We start from the raw sequence: 13,991 nt of genomic DNA on the forward strand, positions 1-13,991 counted from the left end.
ATTAAGATTGAAACTAGAGGGATGAAAAATTAAACCCTTGTCCCTCGCATTTAGGTGTTGGGATACAAAACACAATGGATATCTTCTAATTTTAAGTTCATGCAGGGTCAAATTAAAGGCTATAAAGAACCATTTTTAATGCTTCTTATATTTGGATTATTTATATTAGAGAATATTGTCCTGAGCAGAATTTCATATTACACGAACATGTTAGGTTAAAAATCTTTAAGACAAACATTTCAATACAGATATCATAAATAATTATGTTCTTGGCGATATTTCCCCCAACGAATGGTACTGTTTCAAAACGCGCAACTAACGTACATTTGAGATAAAATACGGCGAACGGTACAGTAAACACATAATAAAGATGTATAATAAAAAAAAAAGCGTTTTTTATGGCAGTTTTGTGAATTTCGTTTGGCAGCATACATGTACTTTTAATAAAGCTACACTTCCGAGTCATAATTGAAATTTCACAATTATACTTAAGTGACTTGCATGTGTTAGTTTAAACATATTTATTTATAGTAGATATATCTTATATTAATCCATTTCCACTTTGCGGGTGCTTATACAACAAGTGAAACTGCGAGCTACTGCTCACTGATGATACCCCCGCCGCAAGTGGATAATATTAATAGTGTAAAAATATGCAAGTGTTCGGTAAACAGGAAGTTGTCGAGTGATGAATCTGAAAACGCATCACACGGTATAGCTGACTTATAAAAATCCTGAAACCAAATTTCAGAAATCCTTGTATTGTAGTTCCTGAGAAAAATGTGACGAAAATTTTTAACTTGGTTATCATGTGTAAAATCATACAAGTGTTCGGTAAACAGGAAGTAGTCGAGTGATGAATCTGAAAACGCATCACACGGTATAGCTGACATATATAAATCCTGAAACCAAATTTCAGAAATCCTTGTATTGTAGTTCCTGAGAAAAATGTGACGAAAATTTTCAACTTGGCTATCATGTGTAAAATCATACAAGTGTTCGGTAAACAGGAAGTTGTCGATTGATGAATCTGAAAACGCATCACACGGTATAGCTGACTTATATAAATCCTGAAACCAAATTTCAGAAATCCTTGTATTGTAGTTCCTGAGAAAAATGTGACGAAAATTTTCAACTTGGCTATCATGTGTAAAATCAGACAAGTGTTCGGTAAACAGGAAGTTGTCAAGTGATGAATCTGAAAACGCATCACACGGTATGGCTGACATATATAAATGTTGATACTAAATTACAGAAAGGTTGGATGTGTAGTTCCTGAGAAAAATGTGACGAAAGTTTCATGGGACGGACTGACTGACTGACGGACGGACTGATGGACGGACTGATGGACGGACGGACGGACTGACAGACAGAGGTAAAACAGTATACCCCCCCTTTTTTAAAGCGGGGGTATAACTAATATCATGCTACAATTTTGTTTAAAAAAAAAGGTGTCTGTACAGCACATACCTTTTAACAATATATTCGATTTAAGATGCAGATGACTTCACGGTTCAGCTAACAAGCAAGCTAACCAAAGATATTACCATTAGCTACATACTGACTGAAATCTGCTGTAATTGGGATGGTTACACGGATGTATTATTTAGATCATTGATGACGTATTACAGTGGTGCATCTCGAGTATAATACCTCTGTAAAAAAATATGTAAAAAATAGCTGGAATAAAGCCCAACCCCTCAACAGCTTGACAAACGAGACACATCAGCACTGATTATTAAAACGATTATAAAGGAGGGGCAAAAGATACCAAAGGTATAATCAAACTCATAGATCTAAAATAAACTGACAAAGTCATGGCTAAAACGGAAAAAACAAACAGACAAATAATGGAACACAAGACACAACAAAGAAAACTAAAGACTAAGCGCAACACGAACCCCACCAAAACTTGGGTGATCTCAGTGCTCCGGAAGGGTAAGCAGATCCTGCTCCACATGTGGCACCCGTCGTTTATCTTATGTTAGGACAAATCCGGTAAATAGTCTAATTCGGTAGGTCACTTAGATTAGAAACACACATATTTTGGGGCAAAATAGTCAAAATTTGAATTAAAACATACACATTTCTGGACATATAGTCAATATTTTATTTTGAAGTACACATATTTCTGGACAAAACTCAAAATTTATTTGATATACACACACTTCAGAAAAAAAATGATCTAGATTTTATTAGAAACTCACAGTTTTTGTCGATATTTAATTGTAAACACACACAGTGACACTTCTGGAAAAAAATAGTCAAAGCTTTGATTTGAAATATACACATGTCTGGACACAATAGTCTTGATTTATCTAGAAACACTGAACTTTCTGGGGGACAAAAGTCATCATTTGATTAATAACCCACAACTTTCTGCTGGGACAATAGTAATCACTAATGATTGATTAAAAAGGCACAAATTTATGGACAAAATAGTTCAGATTTTATAGTATAAACACACAAATTTGAAATTGGCAAGAAGAAGAAGATGGTGCAATACCCAGGGGCGGATGCAGGAATTTTCGAAAGGGGGGGGGGGGGGGTGCTAACCCAGGGCAAAGGGGGGGTGCAGGGGGGTGCAAAACATATGTCCCGATACAAATGCATTGATCGGCAAAAATAAAGGGGGGGTGCGCACCCCCGGAACCCCCCCCCCCCCCCCCCCTGGATCCGCCACTGATACCGAAGTATTTCTGAGGAATTTAAGCATCACGTGGTTTTGTCATCAGCTACTCTACCAATCGTGCGATGATAAATATTGGAAAGGACTTAATGAGAGAATCATTCATCTACGAAATCGGATCAAGGATACCAGATTACTAAGCTGGTTCTCGGCTGTATGCTACACTTTGTTCGTAGAGTAAAGCGTAATACAATCACATCAAGGTTACCAGATTACAGTACTTACAGGAACACTAATTACCACATTTGACTATGTGATTTTTCTAACCAAATAGTGTATGCAATTAGATAGCATGTGTAGCTCATCTTGGTATATCTGCATGTCAAACAATGGACTCTCTCTAACATTGTGCACTATACAATTCATTTATTTTGTATTTCTGATTATTTTTTCTGTATATTTTTTTTTCTATCTGCTTTATTTTTTGCACAAAAGTTAAGATATGGTACACAAAACGTCATTTTAAGGGCTATTACTCCTATCAAGAGTCAACTAACGATTTCTGCAGAATTTGCATGATATGTTGATATTTTTTCTATTACAGCGGATTCTACTGAGTGTGTAGCCAATGGTAATATCTTTGGTTAGCTTGCTTGTTAGATGAACCGTAAAGTCATTGTAAGCTTAAGGAAAACTACCCTACTTTAAGAATAGACTAGTCCGACAGAAAACCAGTCTATCTGTCTGTTGGGGTATGCTACTTCGAAAGGAGGGTAGTATACCTGACCTAATAATGACTTCACGGTTCAGCTGACAAGCAAGTTAACCAAAGATATTACCTTTTGCTACACACTCAATGGAATCCGCTGTAAATGTATCTGTCTTTTGAAGTTTTTAAGATGGTAGGCAAAAAACACAGGCACTTGTCTCAGAAAAAAATTTCCCTTATACCTTATTTTTTTTCTGAGACAAGCGCCTGTGGCAAAAAAGCAAAACAATTGGCAAAATATTAATTTTGGTCAAGTTGGTTGTTTGGTAGATCTTGTCTTAATTGCTGATATTTTTTTCATTTATTATACAATTGAAAATTGTTAAAAATCACCATCAAAGAGCAATAACTCTAATACAGAGAAGTCTATAAGGATTAGGGCCATACTGACTAATTTGTTGAACTTGCTCATATTAAGATTGTAAGATAGTTTCAATGAATTGTAGTATGGATTTTATGAGGAGTTGTTTATATAAAAAGGAAACTCAAACTCTGATCAAGACACAAAAAAGTGTACAACAGCATTATATGGTTATGGGTTACTAGTATGTATACATTACTAAGTAATTTTTGCTCTATTAAAGATACAGATGATGAATTTTTGTTTCTTTTTTCAAAGCAAAACAAATAAAAATGCAAAACACAATAACTTCTATATGAAATTATTTCTCAAAAATATTGCCTTTATTAGTTTTTTACTTACAAAACAAAACCACAATATTAGACACTATTCAACCAATTTTCATCATGTACAAAACCTATATAAAAAAGGAGATGTGGTATGACTGCCAATTAGACAACTCTCCACAAGAGACCAACATGACATAGAAATGAACAACTATAGGTCACCGTATGGCCTTCAACAATGAGGAAAGCCCGATATTACAAATGTAAAACCATTCAAACGAGAAAACTAACGAATTCATTAATATACTAAAAAAAAAAAAAACACGAACATGCAGCAACTAACAAAAAAAAAACCACGGAATTACAGGCTCCTGATTTGGGACAGGCACATTTATAAAGAATGTGGCGCGGTTTTAAACATGCTAGCGAGACCCAAAACCTCCCCCTAACCTAATATGTTCCTTTTTAGAACGGTCAATGGGACAGATGACATTGAAATCCCGATAACCTGGCTGTTATAGTTTGTTGTAAATATGTCGTTATTTGTATTTTGTTTGTCACAAGTTTTAGTTTATTTGCTTTACGACAATAAAGATTATATATTTTGCAATGACTAATATAACTGTAAAATAGTATTATACTATTACTGTTAACAGTTTACGTTTTGTAATGAGTACATTTGTTTACATCTTTTCACTAATATACCAATTATTAAGTATCAGGGGTGGAATTCTAATAAAATCAAACTGATAAATTACATGGCAATAATAGTGATTCCATGTTTACAGGAGTCCTGGACTAGTGATTCCATGTTTACAGGAGTCCTGGAATAGTGATTCCATGTTTACAGGAGTCCTGGAATAGTGATTCCATGTTTACAGGAGTCCTGGACTAGCCCAAATTTCAATATATTGTAACTTGTAAAGTGTTTTTTAGTACACTCTGTCGCACTAAGGATTTGGACTATATCTCACTGGAAAAGATTGACCGGAATGATATTCACTAGCAGTTGAAAATTATAACCTTTAGTCGGCGTCATAGTCATATTTTTATGCCCCACCTACGATAGGGGCATTATGTTTTCTGGTCTGTGCCTCCGTTCGTCTGTGCGTCCGTTCGTCCGTCTGTGCGTCCTTCCGTTCGCTTCAGGTTAAAGTTTTTGGTCAAGTCAACTTGAAACTTAGTACACATGTTCCCTATGATAGGATCTTTCTAATTTTGATTTTTTTAATTTAAGTTTTGACCCTAATTTCACGGTCCACTGAACATAGAAAATGATAGTGCCAGTGGGGCATCCGTGTACTTGGGACACATTCTTGTTTATATATTATTTGGGGGGGGTGTAAAGGTAGTCCTGTTCCCCTTTGTAGCTTCATATATAATAAATGCATAGATATTTTTACAAGTATTTCTCAAAACTATGGTTTGTCAGACTACTAATTACTCCTTTCAAAATCATGGATACGCGCCTGATTTGCATAACATTTGTTGCACCCTAGGACCTCTTAATGTCAATGTACACTGGCGGTAGACAATTCAATTTCCCACAGCTATTCTGAGACAAGTTATACAAATAAAGTTGCTACTAATAGTGGTATATTGATTGGTTTTTTTATGCCTAATAAAAAATCATACAATATTTGATTTAAGATTTTTTCTAAACATGACATTGAATTTTGTTATATCAAAACTAATTGATTATCCAATATATGTATATTTAACAAAAAATTCCTTACCTTACAATATGAAATACAAAGTAAATTCCAAACTATTCCTAACTTTGGTGTATTCGCATACTATTCACTACGAATGGGAATACACAATTATAGTGACGAAATACGATTTTTTTTAACTTGACATTAAATTTTGTTATATCAAAACTAATTGATTATCCAATATATGTATATTTATCAGAAAAAGCTTACCTTAAAGTATGAAATACAAAGTAAATTCCAAACTATTCCTAACTTTAGTGTATTCACATACTATTCACTACGAATGGGAATACACAATTATAGAGACGAAATACAACATCTGTTTTACAATAAAATGTCAATCATACTGTCCAAAATCGATCAGAATATAACAAGTGTTATGGACTGCACTTTATGAACCATTATATACTTATATACTCATATACATGTATATACATTGTATATTACAATACAGTGTAATACATGATAGCACATGAGGCCTATAAACTTTAATCGCTATAAGTACAGATGAAGGATATATATAGATATGTTATTACATGTATGTCTTTTATGAAGCAGTTCAATTGGATATTGAATAATTTAGTTGTCATGATTTATTTGCTAGTTCAAACTTTCCTGTTGATTTACAGCAGATTCCATTTAGTGTGTAGCCAAAGGTAATATCTTTGGTTAGCTTGCGTGTTAGCTGAACCGTGAAGTCTTTATAAGGTAAGGTATACTATCCTCATTTCAAAGTAGCATAGTCCAACAGACAGATCGATTGGTTATCTGCCGGACTAGTCTATTCTTAAAGTAGGGTAATTTACCTAACATAACAATGACTTCACGGTTCAGCTAACAAGCAAGCTATATAACCAAAGATGTTACCTTTGGCTACACACTGACTGAAATCCGCTGTAATAGATCTGTTGGCAGTTCTCCCTACAATTTTGCGAACTGCATCGTCAAGCTTTTAGTTTCGAGGGTATTATACTATATGATAAAGTTTTCGTAGCCACGTGTCACTTTTGGTTCATCACGTTGCGACGTGTAGTGTTTTGTTGTCGAGAGTTGCTTGAATATGAGTCGTACTTAAGGTTTCAAGTTTGTTTTGACTCATGTGTCGCGCGATCGACCTTTATAGATTTCGCCGAGAGTATCTACTGAAGGTTTAATAGCCACTTTTCATACTTCAGGTTACTTAAGTGAAGAGCAGTTAAATGTTTCTAGCCAGGACTCGTTCGTGTCAAACTTGACTTCGGGAAAAAATAGGAAAATGAAAATTTATTATTTAATTTTTTAAGAAAACATACTTGAAAAAAAATGAAGATGTGGTTTGATTGCCAATGAGACAACTCTCCACAAGAAACCAAAATGACACAGAAATTAACAACGATAGATCACCGTACGGCGTTCAACAATGAGCGAAGCCCATACCCCCATAGTCAGCTATAAAAAGCCCCGAAATGACAATGTTAAACAATTCAAACGAGAAAAACTAACGGCCTTATTTATGCACAAAAATGAACGAAAAACAAATATGTAACACATAAACAACACTGAATCACAGGCTCCTGACTAGTATACTAGTATATGATATATATTTTTTTATGGTGAATCAAATGCGTGTGGTTCTCAATAAAAAGTACAATGTGTACATAACAGTATGGTGCTCTGATAATTTGATTGACATTATATTCACCAAGATCATGTATTTTATTATGATTGAGACAATAGTGTTATAGCAAAATGTGTATTACATGCCTTCTGTGATTGTTATTAGATCAAGTAAAAGCTAGTTATTCTATATGGCAATTTATACACGATTTAACGGACCCAGGAGACATATATAACTGATATAAAACAAATATACACATGCAGGATTGAAATAGAGAGAATCGTACGAACTTGATTTTCTGTGATCGTTTTTCTTAAATATATTATCTTCTTTCTCAAAGTAGACTCAATTACACGTAATAAACCACAGGGGCGGATCCAGCCATTTTAAAAAGGGGGGGGGGGGTTCCCAACCCAGGACAAAGGGGGGGGGGGGGGGGGTCCAATTACATGTCCCCATTCAAATGCATTGATCGTCCAAAAAAAAGGGGGGTTCCAACCCCCGGAACCCCCCCCCCCCCCCCCCTCCTTCTGGATCCGCGCCTGAACCATCTGATTAAGGATCTCAGAAGACAACATTGAACTTTTGGGAAATGGTTGAACGAGTTTAACATTTTAAGTGTAAGATGCATAAAACAGTTGTCAATCAACGAATGAGAGAAATCGAAATTCGTGGCGAATATCACAAGTTGTATTTCAAACCGTGTTGTAATCTTTTATGATAATTTAATTGATTTTTGGTGTTTAACGCCACTTTTAAGCACCGCAATTAGGCTATTTCGTGGCGGCCAGTTTTTTTTTTGGTGGAGAAAGCCGGAATGCCCGGAGAAAACCACCGACCTTCGATAGGAAAACTGACAATCATTTAAGATTGAGGTCGAGTGCACCTGCACGAGCGCGGGGTTCGAACTACTTATAGACCACTCTGCCACCGAGATCATATAAATGTTCTGCGGTGTATCTAAATTGAGTGTAGGAAAAAACGAGTGGGTATGGGCTTAAAAAATCAACTGGATCCAAACAATTTTATTTTTTTTGCACAACAAAAGCGTGTGTGATCCTTGTCGAAACCCGGTGAATGTAAAAGGGAATTTGAGAGATTCTGCATTCCTCCAAAGGCAAAATTGAATTTTGACCTTTATTAATTCTAATTGAGTTGTGGTACCCCGGTTTATAAATACCGATATAAATATTGTTTACCTGCCCAAATGAACATGCCACTTGTACAACTATAATTACACACATTCGATCGTTTTTAATGAAAAAATTATTTCTCAGAATTATTTGTACTGGTCTAGACGATAGTTAGAACATAATGATTGCTGTATAGAGAAGAGAAACGCCGACACCAAGTGTTACAGATAAAAGTTAGATTCGTCACGTGTCAAGTGCCAAGTCATTCAGCGCATGATTATTGAGTGCCAGTGTACTAAAAATAACCACTTCTAAACTGAACTTGCTGATACAACCCAGAGGTTTCCTGTAGTTTGTGTCATTGTCTAGTGAACATACAAACAACAACAGGGCCGTAACTACGGTTCGAATTCAGGGGAGGCAGGGGTTTGGGGGCCGCCGATTGAGGAAGGGGGTTTGGGGCACAGCCCCCCCCCCCCCCCTCCCGGCCGATTATTTCTTCTCGGTAAAATGGCTAAAAATAACCCGTATTCCTTCGATTTCCTTACTTTTAGTAACATCAGTATTGCTTGAACAACAACAACAAAAAAGAAAAAAAAACTGCTTTATTGTCAAACTTATAAGAGTCAGACCTTTTTCTTTATTCCGTAAGGAGGATTTGCTAATATTGCTAGAGGCCTAACGAGAGGGTCAAGCAAATCAAACGGAGCAAGTGGTATCGTATTGCATTAACTTTGAAGTCTGATTAGCTCGCCATGTCTTGGGCTTCACGTTAGAAACAAACAAACCTAATGCAGGCGAAATGGTACCACAGATTGCATTTACGTGAACTTTGAAGTCTGATTCTCTCGCCAAACAAACATTTTATATTTTAAAATCCTTAGTTATCCGTTAGAACATATATATTGACTACAAACCTATCATATTCATTTCCCGTTGGATATACTATTCCCAGCTATACGGTACTTCTAATTTGATAAATTTCTAGTCAAGCCGACGGTATCAAGTTTTGTTCTGAACTGATGTTGACAACATTAATTTCCCTTAAACAAGTTAATTCATCTAACCATACTAGTTCTGATTGATTATATACATAAACCAAATATGGCATATTACAGAAATTCTGTAACTTTGGTTAAATGAGGTCAAATATGGTATTTCATCACTAATAAACTGACTTTAAAATCAATAAACTTTCATTAGCTTGTCATTTCATATAGAACAACATAAATGAAATATTAAATATTAAATTTTTATTGCATATTATTATATCATCGGATGCAATACGAACACTTTATTATATTAATGGTAATATGTTGTTTTGTAGTTTTTAAGGTATTGATATTTATCTGTGTTTAACATATATACGACGGATGGGGAGACGTAAATATGCTACCTTTGATCAGAATAAAATCTTATGTTTTTGGAGGTTTTTTTCTTAAAATTGTTATCAAAATAAATCTGACAACTTGGGGAAAATTACGCCCCTCCTTTATCAGACCCTGGATCCGCCATTACGATACAGTATACATTTTGTCTTGTAAAAGCCCTTCAAAGAGTTGTCGCAATCATACACGATACGTCGGATCTAACGTCCGCATTCCGGGCGGACATGGCTGCTTACTTTGTGTATGTATACATGTTGCAGAGCCGAACGGACGCCTTATTAGCATGGGTTTTACTGCCGGTTGGGAGAGGACCAAGTAACTATGAATCTATATGTTCCATGTCAGTAATCGACTTACTTTTATTTGGTATATTCGGGTACAAATCATGTGACATGATCGAGTATGGAAGCGTTTTTGTCATTGGCTAATAAGGTTTTTGATTGCTATTTGATTAACGTCCAGTGGCAAATATTGCATGTTTATACATGACGAAATAAACTTAACGATACAAAATGTACAAGTTAAAAATTATAATCGCACTAGATAAGGGCTAACAATTACACCACTGGTATAAATGCACGACGCTATGTTGTATGATAGGGGCAGAAATTGTGTTTTTCTAAAGGCCACATAACGTAGTGGGTCTCCTTTGGGTCTAAGAGTGACGTGGGATTGTCAATTTTGTGTAAGCGTGACACGTGAAAGTCAAATTATGTCAGCCGGAAAACGGGAAATTACAAAAAATGAGAATTGCTTACGTACATAGTGTAAGCGGGATACGGGAATCTGACAAAACAATAAGCAGGATCAGGGATCAGAACCCCCGATGAGACCACCATCGTAGAGCTGTTTAAAATGTTCCTTTACGTACAGAGACCAGGGTATCGGATTTAACGTCCCCATTCAAATCGGAACAATACACAAAATTATAACTTTCTTAGAAGACAACAAAGCAGATTACCAAAGATCGATTTTGAAATAGCTCTATAAGACAGTCATCACAATGTTATCGTTCAAAGCCATAATCTCGTTAAACAGTAATATCATTAGATTCCCGTCGTCATTATTACGTTATAATATCCATTAGTTTACTGTTGAATTTGATAAAACTGAGACAGTCATGTTAAGAGGTAGATGGTAATGATAGTACGTTACAAAGACAGAGAGATTACTTTTGATGAGGTTTTATTTTTCACATATGAGGGTCTGGATTGGGAGGTCTTAAATGACAATCTGTTGTCAAATAATTCTTATTCACCGATTTGAATCAAATTTAATATTTGATTTATAACATATTCAAACGTATATCCACATTATAAGAAGTCTAAAATAAACGATTTAGTAGTACAATGCATGGGATTGTTGATTTGTGTCAGCATTTCGTGTGTATACAGTATATTAGTCTAGAAGTCATCTTATTAACTAAAGAGATGACCTCCGAAGACTGTCGGCTGTTAAACTATCAAATAGCAAACTCGTGCAGTTGGATTTTTATAGGTCACTTTCATTAATAATCGAACCAAAAACAAACAAAAAGTTGTTGTTTTATAATTCATCAGTAGAAATATTTTATCAATTTTGATTAGTGGCCATCCTTTTTTTCAAAATTAATGGATCTGCATCTGGCACTGATCAGTAATATATTTATATATCAACAGATGACCACTGAAGAATGTGCATGTCCTAGTCAGTAGCCTGTATAAAAAAGATGTGGTATGATTGCCAATGAGACAACTATCCACAAAAGACCAAAATGACACAGACATTAACAACTATAGGTCACCGTCCAGCCTTCAACAATGAGCAAAGCCCATACCGCATAGTCAGCTGTAATAGGCCCCAATAAGGCAATGTAAAACAATTCAAACAAGAAAACTAACAGCCTTAATTATGTACAAAAATGAACGAAAAACAAATATGAAACACATAAACAAACGACAACCACTGATTTACAGGCTCCTGACTTGGGACAGACACATACATAAATAATGTGGCGGGGTTAAACATGTTAGCGGGATCCCAACCCTCCCCTAACCTGGGACCGTGGTATAACAGTACAACATAAGAACGAACTATAAAAATCAGTTGAAAAAGGCTTAACTCATCAGATGGACAAAAATGCAAGTGGATGTGGCCGGGTACTTACACATCCCGACACAAAAAGACACAATGAACAGATCTGAGAGTACTCCCAGTTATCTGACAGCTAGTTCAAAGCCACTAACAACTAATAAAAAAATCATGCATCTAAGACTAGACTGTAGTTCAGTATTTGTCATTGGTTCATGTCTGTCATATGTTTTTCATAAAAAAAATAGGGTATTTTGATCTATTTTCTTTTCTTTATAGAATTGTTTCTTTATTTTCATGTCTGGGCCTTTTAAAGTTGACTATATGGTATTAGTTTGTCTCATTGTTGAAAGTTGAACAGTTGCCTTAATTGCTTACATCTACTTAATTTGAATTTTGGTGGATATTTTTTTTTTTTTTTTTTTTTTTTTTTTTTAATTATTTTATTTTTGATGATGAAACATGTGAAATTACAATTACTACAGTATTCGATACACATTAAAAAAAAAGTAATACTTGATAGATCAATTAAGTCTTAAGGATATAATAAGATATAAATATTACAAATGATTTTGTAAAATAATCAAATAAATTAAATAAAAGCTGCTTCTAACACATGCCATTTCTGATCCATTTTTACTTTTTGTACAGGGGTTAAGACACATACAGAGTATTTTTCTATATTAATCCAATATTTTAAATATTCTACCCCACCATATTTTGTGGGGGATATGTTCTCTACATTTGTATATAATATTTGAGTAACAACAAAATATTATTAACTGTTTTACTGTTAACAAAATCCTCAGACAAGCCTAAAATGACTTCTTTTGCACTGAAAGGCAGGAGAATGCCATAATTTTTAATCCATAAAATTGAGAATGGAAATGGGGAATGTGCCAAAGAGACAACAACCCGACCATAGAGCAGACAACAGCAGAAGGTCACCAACAGGTCTTCAATGCAACGGGAAATTCCCACACCCGGAGGCGTAGTCCAATCTATAATGGATAGCCAGAAGTTTTGTGATACATTACATTTCCAAAAAAGTATTTTCTTTAATTTCTGAACAAAAAGTACAAAGTACAGTTTTTTTTAATTTACATTTCAATAAAAATGAATTACATGGTAGAATCCTATGAACAATCTTAAATTGAAAGTTTTGCAAAAAAGAGTTTCTGGTTATAATGAAGGGCATGGAATAAATAGCATCAATCTGCATATTTAAATCTCTTTCCCATTTTTTACTGGAGGATAAAGATATCACTTTATTTAATTTATCCTCCAAAAAAAAAGTATAGAAAAAATTACAAGATTTTGGTTCCTTTTTAACTTTATCTATTAATTTATTTTCAATAATTTCCAGTTTTGAACTACCTTCTATTATACTTTTCCATCTCTTTGGAATCGCACTTAAAATACATTTTGTACCATACAATTCTCCACAAGAGTGCACACACTGAAATGTCTCGCCTTCTTTACTAATCATTGATATTATGTTGATAGTCCTAAGTATAAAGCTTGATTACAACTGTCACATAAACTTAACATTAACCAAGATAGCTAAACAAAGACCAATGAACCATGAAAATGAGGTCAAGGTCAGATGAACCATGCCAGGCAGACATGTACAGCTAACAAAGCTTCCATACAACTTTAGTTGAGATATTACTTATAGTTTAAGAAAAATAGACCAAAACACAAAAACTTAACACTGTGCAATGAACCGTGCAATTGAGGTCATGGTCAAATAAAACCTGTGGGACTGACATATAGATCATAATATATTTCCATACACCAAATATAGTTGACCTTTGGCATATAATATTAGATAAAAAGACCAAAACTTAAAAACTTAACTTTTACCACTGAACCATAAAAATGAGGTCAAGGTCAGATGACATCTGCCTGCTAGACATGTACACCTTACAACCATTCCATACAACAAATATAGTAGACCTATTGCATAAAGTATGAGAAAAACAGACTAAAAAACAAAAACTTAACTATAACCACTGAACCATGAAAATGAGGTCAAGGTCAGATGACACCTGCCAGTTGGA

The 13,991-nt window shown here is 34.7% G+C and overlaps 1 protein-coding gene across 3 annotated transcripts in view; it reads right to left on the reverse strand.

The window, feature by feature from the left end:
- The window catches only part of LOC139498976 (solute carrier organic anion transporter family member 4C1-like), an 87,947-nt gene extending 81,718 nt beyond the window's left edge, over positions 1 to 6,229 (reverse strand). Inside the window, exons 1-2 of one of the 3 annotated variants that reach the window (XM_071287618.1) lie at positions 5,951 to 6,199; positions 2,208 to 2,250 (exon numbers count right to left, since the gene is read on the reverse strand). The gene's annotated coding sequence lies outside the window, so the exon portion shown is untranslated. Of the gene's footprint in view, positions 1 to 2,207; positions 2,251 to 5,761; positions 5,861 to 5,950 lie in introns of those variants that run through there. The other 2 variants (XM_071287616.1, XM_071287617.1) reach the window with 2 other exon arrangements.
- Between the last annotated feature and the right edge of the window lie 7,762 nt (positions 6,230 to 13,991).

The sequence above is a fragment of the Mytilus edulis genome, chromosome 12 (assembly GCF_963676685.1).
Source record: "Mytilus edulis chromosome 12, xbMytEdul2.2, whole genome shotgun sequence".
NCBI lineage: Eukaryota > Metazoa > Mollusca > Bivalvia > Mytilida > Mytilidae > Mytilus > Mytilus edulis.